Source organism: Schistocerca piceifrons, chromosome X (assembly GCF_021461385.2).
Source record: "Schistocerca piceifrons isolate TAMUIC-IGC-003096 chromosome X, iqSchPice1.1, whole genome shotgun sequence".
Lineage (NCBI taxonomy): Eukaryota > Metazoa > Arthropoda > Insecta > Orthoptera > Acrididae > Schistocerca > Schistocerca piceifrons.
Genome location: NC_060149.1, coordinates 205232097 through 205246510, shown reverse-complemented (window position 1 = coordinate 205246510; position 14414 = coordinate 205232097).

Here is a 14414-nt window from a genome sequence, read left to right as displayed (position 1 = left end):
TCGATGTACTGTGGAGACCTCACGCCCCACGTGTTGAGCAATTCGGCGGTACGTCCACCCGGCCTCCCGCATGCCCACTATACGCCCTCGCTCAAAGTCCGTCAACTGCACATACGGTTCACGTCCACGCTGTCGCGGCATGCTACCAGTGTTAAAGACTGCGATGGAGCTCCGTATGCCACGGCAAACTGGCTGACACTGACGGCGGCGGTGCACAAATGCTGCGCAGCTAGCGCCATTGAACGGCCAACACCGCGGTTCCTGGTGTGTCCGCTGTGCCGTGCGTGTGATCATTGCTTGTACAGCCCTCTCGCAGTGTCCGGAGCAAGTATGGTGGGTCTGACACACCGGTGTCAATGTGTTCTTTTTTCCATTTCCAGGAGTGTATTTATGATATTGCAGTACTTGTGTTGTTCCAAAGTACGAGGGTAATCCCAAAAGTAAGGTGTCCTTTTTTTTTATAAGTATAGAACTCTGTTTGTGTGGCAGTTGGTCACACTGTTATGAAGAGTGCTTCACGCGCTGTGTGTATACATGCGCACACCGCGCTGAGGCGCTCAGTCTTGGCTTGGCAGCCATTGAGAATGGAGCTCTCATTGGATGTTACCGCCGACTGCGTATTGCGAGCAGTTATTCGGTTTTTGAACGCAAAAGGAACTGCGCCAATTGAAATCCATCGCCAGTTGACGGAAGTGTATGGTGAGTCGTGCATGGATGTCAAAAATGTTCGTAAGTGGTGTAGAGAGTTTGCAGCTGGTCGGACCGAAATTCACGACGAACAAAGGAGCGGGAGACCGTCAATTTTTGAGGAGATAGCGTTGAAGGTTGAGCGAAGCATGCGTGAAGATGGGCGGATCACCCGGGATGATCTCTGCACGTTTTCTGAGGTTTCCCGAAGCACCACTCACAGAATTTTAACGGTAACATTGAGCTACCGGAAGGTGTGCACAAGATGGGTGTCATGCATGCTGACTGAGGACCACATGCGGCAACGAGTTGATGCTTCCAGCGCATTTCTTCACCGCCTTGCAGCCGAACAGAACAACTTTCTGGACTCCATTGTCACGGGTGACGAAACCTGGGCATACCACTTTACACCTGTGACCAAGCAACAATCACGCCAGTGACGGCATCCTTCTTCGCCAAAGCCGCGGATATTCAAACAAACACAGTCTGCTGGTAAAGTCATGAAATCCGTTTTTTGGGATCAGAAAGGGGTATTGTTGGTCGACTTTATGCCCACTGGAACCACATTTAACGCTGACAGGTACTGTGAGACTCTGAAAAAACTCAAATGGGCAATTCAGAGCTGGAGAAGAGGAATGTTGAGCAAGGGCGTACACGTTCTCCATGACAACGCTTGCCCACACGTGGCTTGGCAAACCGTTACTCTCCTGCAACAGTTTCAGTGGAACATAATCACCCACCCACCATATAGTCCTGACTTGGCGCCCAGTCACTATCACCTGTTTTCTAGGTTAAAAGAACATTTGGCCGGAAAGCGATTCAGCTCCGACGACGAGGTGAAAGAAGAGGTTCATAACTTTCTGAACAGCATGTCAGCGAGCTGGTATGACATGGGCACACAAAAACTGCCACAGCGCCTACAAAAATTCATTGACAGAAACGGTGATTATGTCGAAAAATACACTACTGACCATTAAAATTGGTACACCACTAAGATGACGTGCCACAGCGCCTACAAAAATTCATCGACAGAAATGGTGATTATGTCGAAAAATACACTACTGGCCATTAAAATTGCTACACCACTAAGATGACGTGCTACAGACGCGAAATTTAACCGACAGGAAGAAGATACTATGATATGCAAATGATTAGCTTTTCAGAGCATTCACACAAGGTTGGCGCCTGTGGCGACACCGACAATGTGCTGACATGAGGAAAGTTTTCAATCGATTTCTCTTACACAAACAGCAGTTGACCGGCGTTGTCTGGTGAAACATAGTTGTGATGCTTCGTGTAAGGAGGAGGAATGCGTATCATAATGTTTCCGACTTTAATAAAGGTCGGACTGTAGCCTATCGCGATTGTGGTTTATCATATCGCGACATTGCTGCTCGCGTTGGTCGAGATCCAATGACTGTTAGCAGAATATGGAATCGGTGGGTTCAGGAGGGTAATACGAAACGCTGAGCTGGATCAAAATGTCTTCATATCACTAGCAGTCGAGATGACAGGCATCTTATCCGCATGGATGTAATGGATCGTGCAGCCATGTCTCGATCCCCGAGTCAACAGATGGGGACGTTTGCAAGACAACAACCATCTGCACGAACAGTTCGATGTCATTTGCAGCAGCATGGACTATCAGCTTGGAGACTATGGCTGCGGTTACCCTTGACGCTGCATCACAGACAGGAGTGCCTGCGATGGTGTACTCAACGACGAACCTGGGTGCACGAATGGCAAAACGTCATTTTTTTGGATGAATCCAGGTTCTGTTTACAGCATCATGACGGTCACATCCATGTTTGGTGACATCCCGTTGAACGCACATTGGAAGCATGTATTCGTCATACTGGCTTATCACCCAGCGTGATGGTATGGGGTGCCATTGGTTACACGTCTCTGTCAACTCTTGTTTGCACTGACGGCACTTTGAACAATGGACGTTACATTTCAGATGTGTTACAACCCGTGGCTCTACCCTTCATTTGATCCCTGCGAAACCCTACATTTCAGGAGGATAAGGCACGACCGCATGTTGCAGGTCCTGTACCGGCCTTTCTGGATACAGAAAATGTTCGACTGCTGCCCTAGCCAGCACATTCTCCAGATCTCTCACCAATTGAAAACGTCTGGTCAATGGTGGCCGAGCAACTGGCTCATCACAATACGCCAGTCACTACTCTTGATGAACTGTGGTATCGTGTTGAAGCTGCATGGTCAGCTTTACCTGTACACGCCATCCAAGCTCTGTTTGACTCAATGGCCAGGTGTATCAAGGCCATTATTACGGCCAGAGGTGGTTGTTCTGGGTGCTGATTCCTCAGGATCTATGCACCCAAATTGCATGAAAATGTAATCACAAGTCAGTTCTAGTATAATATATTTGTCCAATGAATACCCGTTTATCATCTGCATTTCTTCTTGGTGTAGCAATTTTAATGGCCAGTAGTGTAGCTAAATGTCCAAGCTGTAAATTGATGTTAACCATTGTAGAAATAAACAGGTCTATGTACTTATAAAAAAATAGGAGACCTTACTTTTGGGAATACCTTCGTACGATGGAACATTCTTTCGGACAGGCATGTCCAAAGAACAGGCACTGTGGCGACTACAGCCATTAAGAAATACCTGAGGTGTATTTGCAGTTGTGAATATGGACAACCATCAGCTCTGAACGAAATGAAGACTATGAGAGTATGTGCCAGACTGGGCAATCCCAGACTGCCCGCTTGTCATGAGTGATCACTTTAGGCAGTCATGTAAGTTTTTGTTGTTAAGTGTAGTAAAGTGACCAATACCAATGCCGTAAGCTTGGTGGCAGCTACTGTTAGTGAGGCATTTGTAGAAATGATTGTCCTAACCCATGACGTGAGTAGTTTGACGCCTAGTCAGATACTTAGATTATAGGCACGATTTGATCTTTATCAGGATAGAATGAATGACTTGATCAGTGTAGAGAAGCAACAGATTCAAGAGTTATTGGCTTACAGTAAAACTCTTTGAGAGTGGTTTTGGAACAACGATAAACACGGTAACTGATTTGCACCAATAAAGTAATTTGTGGATACATAGTTACGACAGGTGCGAACACTCCTGGATACAATGTTTGCTAAGTTACCGTATCCGCTGCAGGACATGTTGAATCAGTGTGCCAATATGGCGGTAGATTCAGTGGATCATGTAGTCGAATTCCTGTATTTCATGATAGAATTTCAACATAGAGCTCGCACACTGGAGTTAAATGATTTAGATGCCTCGAATTTAATGTTGATGTGGAAACAGTATTACAGAACCGCCTGGACGGCAGCATGGTAGTATTCGCCTTCGAGTGCAGAATGTACCATTATGCCAGCTTTTGGCAATGGTGTAGCGCCCACGGGCGCAGAAGAGATAAAGCAAAAGCCAGTGTGAGCAGCACCTCCGTGGCATGTGGAAGTTTAGCTGCGAACTACGTGGGTACAGTCCAACGCACGCTTGCCCACCGAAGCATTTGTGAGTTTGAACAGACGCCTATCATTTGCTCTGTCCGGCTGCGTCTGCAAATTAAACAGCACCCGGCGAGACGAGAGGTAATTTGCACGTTCGGTGAGACATGCGTCCTTTCTCTGTCCACTATTACGTGATCATACTATGCACTCAATCACTGAGGTGTGAGCATCATCCAGGATCAATAGTCAAGATGTTTGACAAAGTCATGCGACCGCAGTGTGTGAACATTCAGACAATACTTTGCAAGTTTGTTAGTGTGCCAATCTTTGCCAATAAATGAATTATTACCTAATCACATGTTCAACCAACTATAGTCGCCTGAGGCTACACCCTGAACTTAGCGTGTGGGCGCAGTAGTAAAAGCTGGCTCACCACACGATGGACTTGAAAGTGATGAAAGTAACCTCTCTTCCCGCTTCACTGGTGATCCTAATGTCATCTGTAGGCAAACACACGGTTACAGACTCGATTGGTGGATGTGACACGGAACTGTGAGTGGACTCGCAGACAAATGTTTCTGATTTGGCCATATCCATGTGGTTAGAACTTCGACGTTTATTCTTTTTGTGTGTATGTTTTCTTCAATGTGTGTTTTCCCCCGTGTGTGAGAACTTAGGTATTGCATTACGATAGCTATGGAGGAATTCCAAAAGGCAACAGAAGAACTGTTGACATGCGATCGGCTCCTGGAGAGCGAGCTTCAGATAAGGTCCACGTGCATAGACCTGGCCCACCTGGAACCCGTTTGTGACAATTTGCATGCACAAAACACCACCACACTGATGCCACCTGCCAGCACCGGGGCAACAGCTAGCACAGGATGCATGTTGGTTAGGCTGCACCCTTTTTGGTCCTGTGACCTTTTCGTGTACTACAGCCAAGATGGTTTTCTTAAGTAACAACATCACTTGCAAGCTCGCCAAATTCACTTTACACATGTCTATGCAGACATCGTGTGTCCACTTCTTCAGTCCCAAGACAAGCAGTATCTACTGACAATGGTGGACCATTTCACGCCCTGGCCATAGGCAATGCCAATAATGGACACCACCACCAGACCATTGCCACTGCCTTGATTGACACCTGGGTATGCTTTGACTGCCTCAGTCACGTAACAACAGACCACAGGCCCAGTTCGACAGCACGCTGTTTATGCATGTCGTCTGACTGTGTGGCATCTGGCTACATCGAACAAGCAACTACCACCCGCCATCTAACAACATGATCGAAAGGCTCCATCAGATGCTGAAAGCATCACTGACATACCACGCTGTTGCTTGGATGGAGGCATTTTTGCTCATACTTGGCCTGTGAGTAACGTCGAACGACGAGATTGGCGTTTCACCTTCAGACATCATCTATGGTCCATCACTCACCATTCCTGGTAGATTCATAGAGGTGGTGTCACTGCCACATGACACCTTGTCCCCACCACTGATACAGTATTTGTTCGTGTCAACTTTCACTACAGCACGTATGTTATGTTATGCATAGACGTGGTACAGTCACAACTTAGGCCACCCTACTCAGGACTACTCTGCGTGATCACCACTGATGAAAAGACTCTGCAGATCAAATGTAACGGCAAGCTAATTAAAGTCTCCGTTGACCGAGTCAAGCTGGATTACGACTTGACTGCTCCAGCTGCCATTCATTTCTTTGACCTGGCAGAGGACCTGTCACTGAGCGATGCTCCTCGTGCAACTGGTCAGGCAGAGACCACTCCCGTAGCTGCCAATGATGCACAGACGGCACCAGCTGTCACCACAGCACCAAGTGTGCCTCAGCCTACCCCATACTGCCCAGGTGGCCACCTGGACTCTGCCACACGCAGGCATGCTGTCCACCCATACCATAGCACACAGCACACTATGTCATGAGAACTGTGTCTGCTTCAAACGCCTGTGCTATCTCATAATGATATCACACAGTATGATGCAGCCAGCATGCACCCAACCTGCTGTTGAGACACTGACTCTGGTGGGCTGCCTCACCAGCTGCGATCTCACCTCCAGTCGAGTTCCGGCATCATCTCCCATCTCACCAGATGTTTGTCCTTCGCAGCTCCTGCACCCGCTGTCACACCTTTCTGTCTGCTGCATCAGGCATTGAGGCTGCATTGACACCTGCACCAGTCACCGCATTGCCTTCCCATTGAGTTCCAGACACCACACCCCACACCACCGGGCTTGTCCGTTGCAGTTCCCAGAGCTGTGTTTGAGAGATGATCACTCTGCATTCATGAGAGCCTAGACACTCTGTAGTCTCCAAGCCTCCACTGCTGCATGCACTGAGGCCACATCAAGCGCATCATCATTGTTTCGTAATTTTTATTCACATTTAACCAGACTTTGTTCATGTGCCGGTGTCCTCCGGGACGACATCTCTGAATTGCACATTCCCAGCCACACACCACCTAGGACAGCTCCTGGACAGCCCTGCCTGCCGCTGCTGTCGCTAGCAGGCCGTGCGAGAACACATCCACCACGCATCTGGCCTGCTGTGCATGATATCATACACCACCATCCAATCACTGCTGGGTGTCTGCTCTACGGGGGGGGGGGGGGGGGGAGGGGAGACCTGTGTGGCAGCTGTACCACAGATTCCCATGGATGGCAGCATGGCAGTATTCGCCAGTGAGCCCAGATTTTACTGTTAGACCAACTTCTGGTAATGGTGCAGCACCTATGGGCGTGTAAGAGACAAAGTGAAAGCAAGAGCAAGCTGGATCTCCATGCCATGTGGATGTTTACACTGATTGTGGATTCTGCCTGGATCATGTGGAATGAGTACAATGCACGCTCCCCCACTGACATTTTTATGAGTCTGAACAGGTGCTAATCGTTCACTCCGTTCCTTTGCATCTGCAAATTAAACAGCACCCCATGAGATGAGAGGTGATTTGTGCGTTCAGCCGGATACACATCCTTTGCCTCACTGTTATCGTGAGCTGATACTATGCGCTCGGTCACTGAGGAGTGTGCACCCTTCGGGATCAGTGGTTGAGCTATTTACCACAGCCACACGACTATGGCATGTTAACATTCAGACAATACTTTTCAAGTTTGTTAGGGTACCAACCTTTGCCTCTAAATGTATTATTACACAATCACATGTTTAATCAATTAATTTGGCCTGAACATATACCTCAAACTTAGTGTAAGGGCATGGCAGTAAGAGATAGCTCACTGCACGATGGACTTGAAAGCGGTGAAAATAACCCATTTACCATTTCAGTGATAATGGCAAAAAGAGAAGCTCTGCGAAGTAAGGAACCAGAAAAAGAAATGTCGGGTACGGCCTTTCTGCCATACATTCCCAGAGTGACGGACAGAATCGGCCGTATATTGCGCAAACATGGCGTAAAGACGATTTTCAAACCAACAAGGAAGATCAAAGAGTGTCTTAGATCGGCGAAGGAGAAAAGAGACCCACTTGCAATGTCAGGAATATACCGTATACCATGCACATGCGGAAAAGTTTATGTTGGAATGACTGGACGATCCATCAACACCAGGATCAAAGAGCATAAGCGACATTGCAGGTTGGGGCAGGTGGAGAAATCGGCCGTGGCAGAGCACGCACTGAATGAGACAGTGCCAGCCACTCGTGCAGGCGAAACGTCAGAAAAATCATTAGATGAACGTCGGCCGAAGAACCCGAGACAGAAGCCAATAGGCAGTTTGTCAATATTCCATTTATGGATTGTAAGCCCGTATGGTGTTATTTGGAATGGAAAAATCTAAATATTATTTGGAATGCCATAATTTTGCATTAGAAATGCATAACCAAGTCCTCAGCTGTGTGTTGTCTAGGTCACACATAACTGGGTGCATTGCTAGATGCGTGACCAGAATCATGGTTTTCAAGTTTGATGTATGTAATATAAGGGGTTCTCAAAATATTTTGGTGGATGGGTTAAGCCACATGTTTGAACAGAATAAGGATATTGAAACAAAGGACCCAGATAAATAGGAACAGGAGCACACTGCCTGTATTGCTTCGATCCTTACACAGATTCCTAGTTCGTCTCGGGATATCAGTGTTCCAGACCCATGAACCATGCATTTCAGATCTGAAGCAATGGCTACACAAGGGTGATGTGATACAGTGATAGATATCATGAGATAGGGTGGTTTGTTGCAAATTGCAGCGTCATTGCTCCTGATGAGCTGATCCCATTACAATTCAAGTATTTCAATGAATCACCAATGGGAGGCCTCCTGGGGGTGTATAAGACTCAAGAGAAAATTCAACATCAGTTCGTGTGGCCTAGAATGGATAATGAAATTCGGAAAACCGTGATGAACTCTGAAGCTTGCGTCATTAGCAACCCCATGCAGACCAGTAATATAGGCAATTTAGCATCTCAACTGGTAGATATATCATTCCAATGCATGTTCATTGACATAGTAGGCCATTGCAAAGGTCAAAGGCAATAAGGGTCTTGTAAAATAAGGAGACCCCGGTCATGGTGTTGTTAGGCTACTAACAAATCAGTGAAGAATTTAGAGCTCATCTCACCCAGATCAAGCTGGGTGCTAAAAGCTAAATGAGTTGCTTCAGCCTAGTGCTGAAATAATGCGGAGGGGAAGTATGTTCCAGGGTTGGCACTGTGCACAGAGGCTGGCATTACCTTCGCCTCCCTGACTCGTGATATCACTGGTGAGGCAAGTTGTTTATCAGAGATGGCAAAGATGAAGGAGGGATCAGTTATGGAGTGGTTACCGGGAAGCGCTGGTTGTTGATGCTCTAGCATTGGAAGCACGGTCGGCAGCTTGTCAGATGGGTGATACTGGCGCTGTGAGTTACCTGAGTGTATTGCGGCAGTCAATAGTTCAGCAGGTCATAAGAAGGAAGAGCGCGACTGTAGACGATGTGGAATTAGCTGTGCTCTTCCTACTCTCTGTGTTAAAGGTACTGATATTTGTAGCATTCTGAGGAACAATAGTGAGCTATAGCCAGTTCACTGAAGAGTGTTTTGGATGTGTGAAGTTCTGTCAGCATTGCTTTAGGAGTTATTACTTGTTAACTAGTTTTGGAAGTCAAGCTAACTCATGAAACTTCCTGGCAGATTAAAACTGTGTGCCGGACTGAGACTCGAACTTGGGACCTTTGCCTTTCACGGTCAAGTGCTCTACCACTGAGCTATCCAAGCATGACTCATGACCTGTCCTCACAGCTTCAATTCTGCCAGTACCTTGTCTCCTACCTAATTCTGGTCAAGTTAACTCATGTTATCCTAATGCTCAGTATTGCATGTGAAGCTGTATACTGATTGTTATTATTGTAACTAGAAGAACTGAACTTCCTTGATAATACATTTGTCATATCTGCATATTAATAATAGACTGTTACAGCTTACTGGTAATAATGCGTTTGAGTTTGAAGTTGCCATGTACTAAAGATCTAACTCATCTGGGAAGCAGTCTAGCACAGCACAGTTCACAGTTAACCAGGGAAGCTATATCTGGCATGTGCTTCACTACTTTTATGGCTGGTGTAGACCTGTATACAAAAAAAAAAAAAATTAATGTACATCATATGATCATGATATTTTCCAAAGTTGGAATTTCATATGTTGCCGAGGAAAGGTTTTGAACTCTGCCTTAATCTGGTTTTCAACTTATGTGTTTTAAGTTATTGTTGTAACAATGTACAATTATCAGCAATTTGTTTTCTTAGTAAGCTGCCATTACAGATTACTGGCCAGTTTCCTACTTGGAATATAAGGATAATCATGTTCTCCGTTTGTACCAAGTTTGTTGGTGTAACTGAATGAACATTTTGGGGAAGCCATGTTAATGTGAAGTTATTTCCAGATTGATGCCATTGTAACTAGTGATTATAATCTTTAGCTCCTGTTCTCACATAACATTATGTTTCAGAAATCAATTACAACCTGTGTGATGCCATATTACATATGGAATCATAGAGAAATTTGTCACTGGTGGTCGTACTCTGACACTGAGTTGGTAAAACTGAATGTCTCACTAAAGTATTCCTGCTTAATATATCCATACGAGAGATTGTATTTAAGCATGTTTATTTATTTCTGGTACAGCCAGATGCTCTAGCATAGTAATGATTTATTGTGCATCTTATTAATCAAGTTAAATTTAATTGCTCTTAAGATACATGAAAGCTAAAAATTTCTTTTAACTTGTAAATCACGTTTTCCCTTGGTGGGATTGAATCCACAAAACTAATTGTGATACAGAAATTTATGTCAATGCTAAATTTGGGAAGTATTGTAATAAATGATTTGTTAAAGGTGTAACAACCCCAAGCTCAGTCAATCACTCCACCCACTAACCTAATGGTCTAGTTACACTGCTACACAGCTTCTCACATCTTCTAATCAGACAGTTAATATATTTTCACGTTTTCTTACTGAACTAAGGAGAGAGTGTTCCCTTGATGCTACCAGGGGACCACTGCGATGGCGGATTATTTATCGAGTTACTGACCACCAGATTTAGCAGCCAAGGGTGAGAAGAGTGAATTTTTCTACAACATTCAGCTGCCCACTACTCCTAATTGGAAAATTATTCTGGATTTATGCCACCTTATTGAAGTAAGGAGGGAGCCTTCTCTGGGTGCTGCAAGTAGCATAGTGCAACAGCAAATATTTATTTAGTTATTGACCTCCGGGGTTAGCAACCGAAGGTGGTAAGTGCATATATTTGACATATTCAGCTGCAAATCATGCTAATCCTCCAATAACTAATATAAGTATTCAGAACACAGTAGATGGTTAGGAGAAGAAATGTACTGTTTACATTTTATTTTGTTAGAGATGTGGTTTTCTTCAGATGACGACATCAGAAGAGAAGGATCACACAATCTTGTAATGCATACTGTATACATTATTTACTGCACTGCAGTGGAACAAGTGATACAAAGCAAGGCATCATATGTATCTGAATAACAAGGCATTTTAGAACACTAGGACATTGTTATTAAAATTCTGCATAAATGAACTAGTTGCTTTATAAAATTCAAATAGTGATCCAATAAAGAAGTTGGGTTCATATGAAGATGCTGCAAGTTCCTAGTACAATTATACGATACCAAACTGAGATGTAAAGCAGTAGAAAACCTGAACACCTAAACATAGCAAGAACAATTAAAACAAAGCAATTTTAACAATTCCTTTCAAGACAACATGGAAAGAATGTATAAGCATAAAAATTAAACAAAAAAAAAATTGATAATCTTAAATGCAAAGATACAAACTTCAACAGAAAAGGAAAAACTATGCTTAGGTGGTACCTGCTACAAATAACCAATACATTATATTTAACACAGTGTTGCATTTCAAGATAATGAGCCATAGGACATAAAATTTCAAATTGTTATGAGGCATATAAAAGAGTACTTGGAAACCTTACAGTATTCAGACCCAGACGAAATTGTGAATGAATATTTCAAGTCTTTTGCACATAACAAAATCACTGAGTTGAAGCCAGCTCTGTATTATGGAACCGTAATGCCAGAGAGGAATAAGAGGCCATAAAATACAAGGTTCGATCTAAAATGAGAGACTAAGAAAAATCTCAATACCTTATCAACCACTGAAATGAAGAGCACAAAGGCAAATGTGTTGACTGGGACCTACAACCAAAGACTGAATGTTTACAAAAGCAATCCTGTAATAGTAACCTAGAAATGTAAGATGTTCGGAAGTAAAGCACAGAGTGGAATGATACTTCTGAACAAGCCTGGAGGCTTTATTAAGGAGCCTCTCACTATAGGTTCCATGTTTATATGCCTTTGCCCTGTTGCATATATGCTCCAAATGGTATCTGCACCATTAGATTCTTTGTCAGCTGGTATAAATTTGTGCGCATAATTTAACAGAAATTGTTAAACATCACCTGATTTCAAACAGAGTAATATTAACATACTTTAATTTCCTCCCTAACTTATCACTGCTTCCCACCAGCAAACTTGCACCACATTGGTACTTTAAATGGAACATTTGTGTAATCTTTATGTTTTACGATTGTTAACTAATTCATTAGTAAAATGTGTATTTTAAGCAGAGTTGGGGAACTGCTCATTATTGACTAAATAAGTTAGAAAAAAACTGACTGAAAAGCACACCTATTACACAGACAGTCAGATCGAAAGTAGGCCAAGAGTGCACCCAGTCAGTCTCAGTTAGCTACAGCACTTACACTCTTTTTAATAAATATATAAACCGGTTCTAAGTGACGGTATGGCACCATTATGAAAAGTTCAATATTTACACAACTCTGAGAAAATCACTAGATTTAAAAATTCTGAAAGTAACTCTATACAACACCCTGCAAACTGAAGTATATGCTCCTATTTTTCAGAAAAGTATGTTTCTCAAATTCATCCACTGTTTCATTTGCACAATGCTAGTGGAAGAGGGTAATTTACTATTAAGGACCAAACAGAACTGATCCATTTATTTTCAATGGCCCATAAATATCTGAACAAAATTTAGATAATATTCTTCAATGAATTTTTCTAGTTTGATTTCAGTATTTAATGTGACGATGAGCAACTATTTATATGTTTATAAATATGATAAACATCTATAAGAACTCAGTTAGCAGAGACGATTTCATAACATTATACCATGACCATCTACATAATATACGTGATTCTGAAATGAATATCACTATTGTCTAACAATATCTGGTACATAAACGGTCCAGTCATGTTTGATATCAATGTGCATTAACCACTCACAGATGCCAGAGATGCCAGGTGGCAGTACTGACGGTGCGGAGAGGGGAAGGGAATGGGGTACAGAAAACAGTGTAGCTGTTGTCATAATGCAGGAAAGGTCCGATTTATCTGAAGTCTGAAAGGGCATGACCATTTGCTTACAGGTCAAGAGTGAAAGCATTTCTGAAACAGCTACGTTTGTTAAATATTTGTGTGCCACCATGGTTAAAGTTCAAGGCAAAATGGCCCTACCCAAAACTGGCACCGAAGCAACTGTGGTGCACCACGGGCCGTAGATGACGGGGTGAATGATGGCTATGGAGATGTGTTTGGACAAGTAGATGTGCAACTTTGGAGTACCTGACCACTCAGAGGAACCAAGGGGCTACCCACTGTGCCTCCTCAACGATTGTTCAGCAAATGTTGCAACGGGCCTCCGCAGCAGGCGTATGGTTTACGCACCTGTACTGACTGCTGTCCACTGATGACCGAGGCTGGAATTTGCGTGCCAATGCTACAACTGGACATCCAATGACTGGCAACAGATGGCCTTTTCAGATGAATTTTGTTTTATGCTCCACCGGACAGAAGGCCATAAGATCATCAGAAGGGGCCGGAGGAGGGAGCATTATGGTCTGGGGAATGTTCTCATGACATTCCCTGCGTGATCTCATCATTCTCGAAGGCACAATGGGTTGATACAAGTACACATCTATTCTTAAGGACCATGTCCACCCCCTGTGCAATTTTTTTCCCTCAGCATTATGGCATCTACCAGCAAGACAATGCAATGTCACACACAGCTCTCAGTGTACGTATGTGGCTCAGAGAGCACCAGCTGACTTTGCTGTACTCCCCTGGCCACCAAACTCTCTGGATTTAAAGCAAATTGAGAATTTGTGGGACTACCTCAATCAGGCTGTATGTGCCAGAGATCCTCAACTGAGAAACCTTGCACAGCTGAGCACAGTACTGGAGTTGGCATGGCTCCATCCTTGTTGGTACCTTCCAGAATCTCACTGACACTCTTCCTGCATGCCTCACAGTGGTCCACTTTGCAAAAGATGATTATTCAGGCTTTTGACAGGTGGGCACATTAATGTCATTAGACAGTGTAGTTTCATGACTAGGGAAAAGTTATACTGAATTTCATGTCTTATCTTGTACTGACGGATTATAATGAAATAAAAAATTTAGCAAAACTACACAGACATTAGATATCTGCCTTTCTTCTTCCAAAACCCCCTCACACACACACACACACACACACACACACACACACACACACACACACAATACTCACGTGCCTCCACGAGGGCAGAATTTCTTGTAAGTTTGTTTTTGTTAAAAATGGTATGTACTTTTAGTTATAAAAGCACAAGCTGTATTACTTAAGCTTGACTCAAGCCATGATGGAAGTCACTTTTTAAAATTCAATAATAATTTTCCAATGATGAATTAATGTAACGAGAAGTACCCTACAAGGTACATAAAATCATAGTCACTCCACGCACACAGGAATCTTA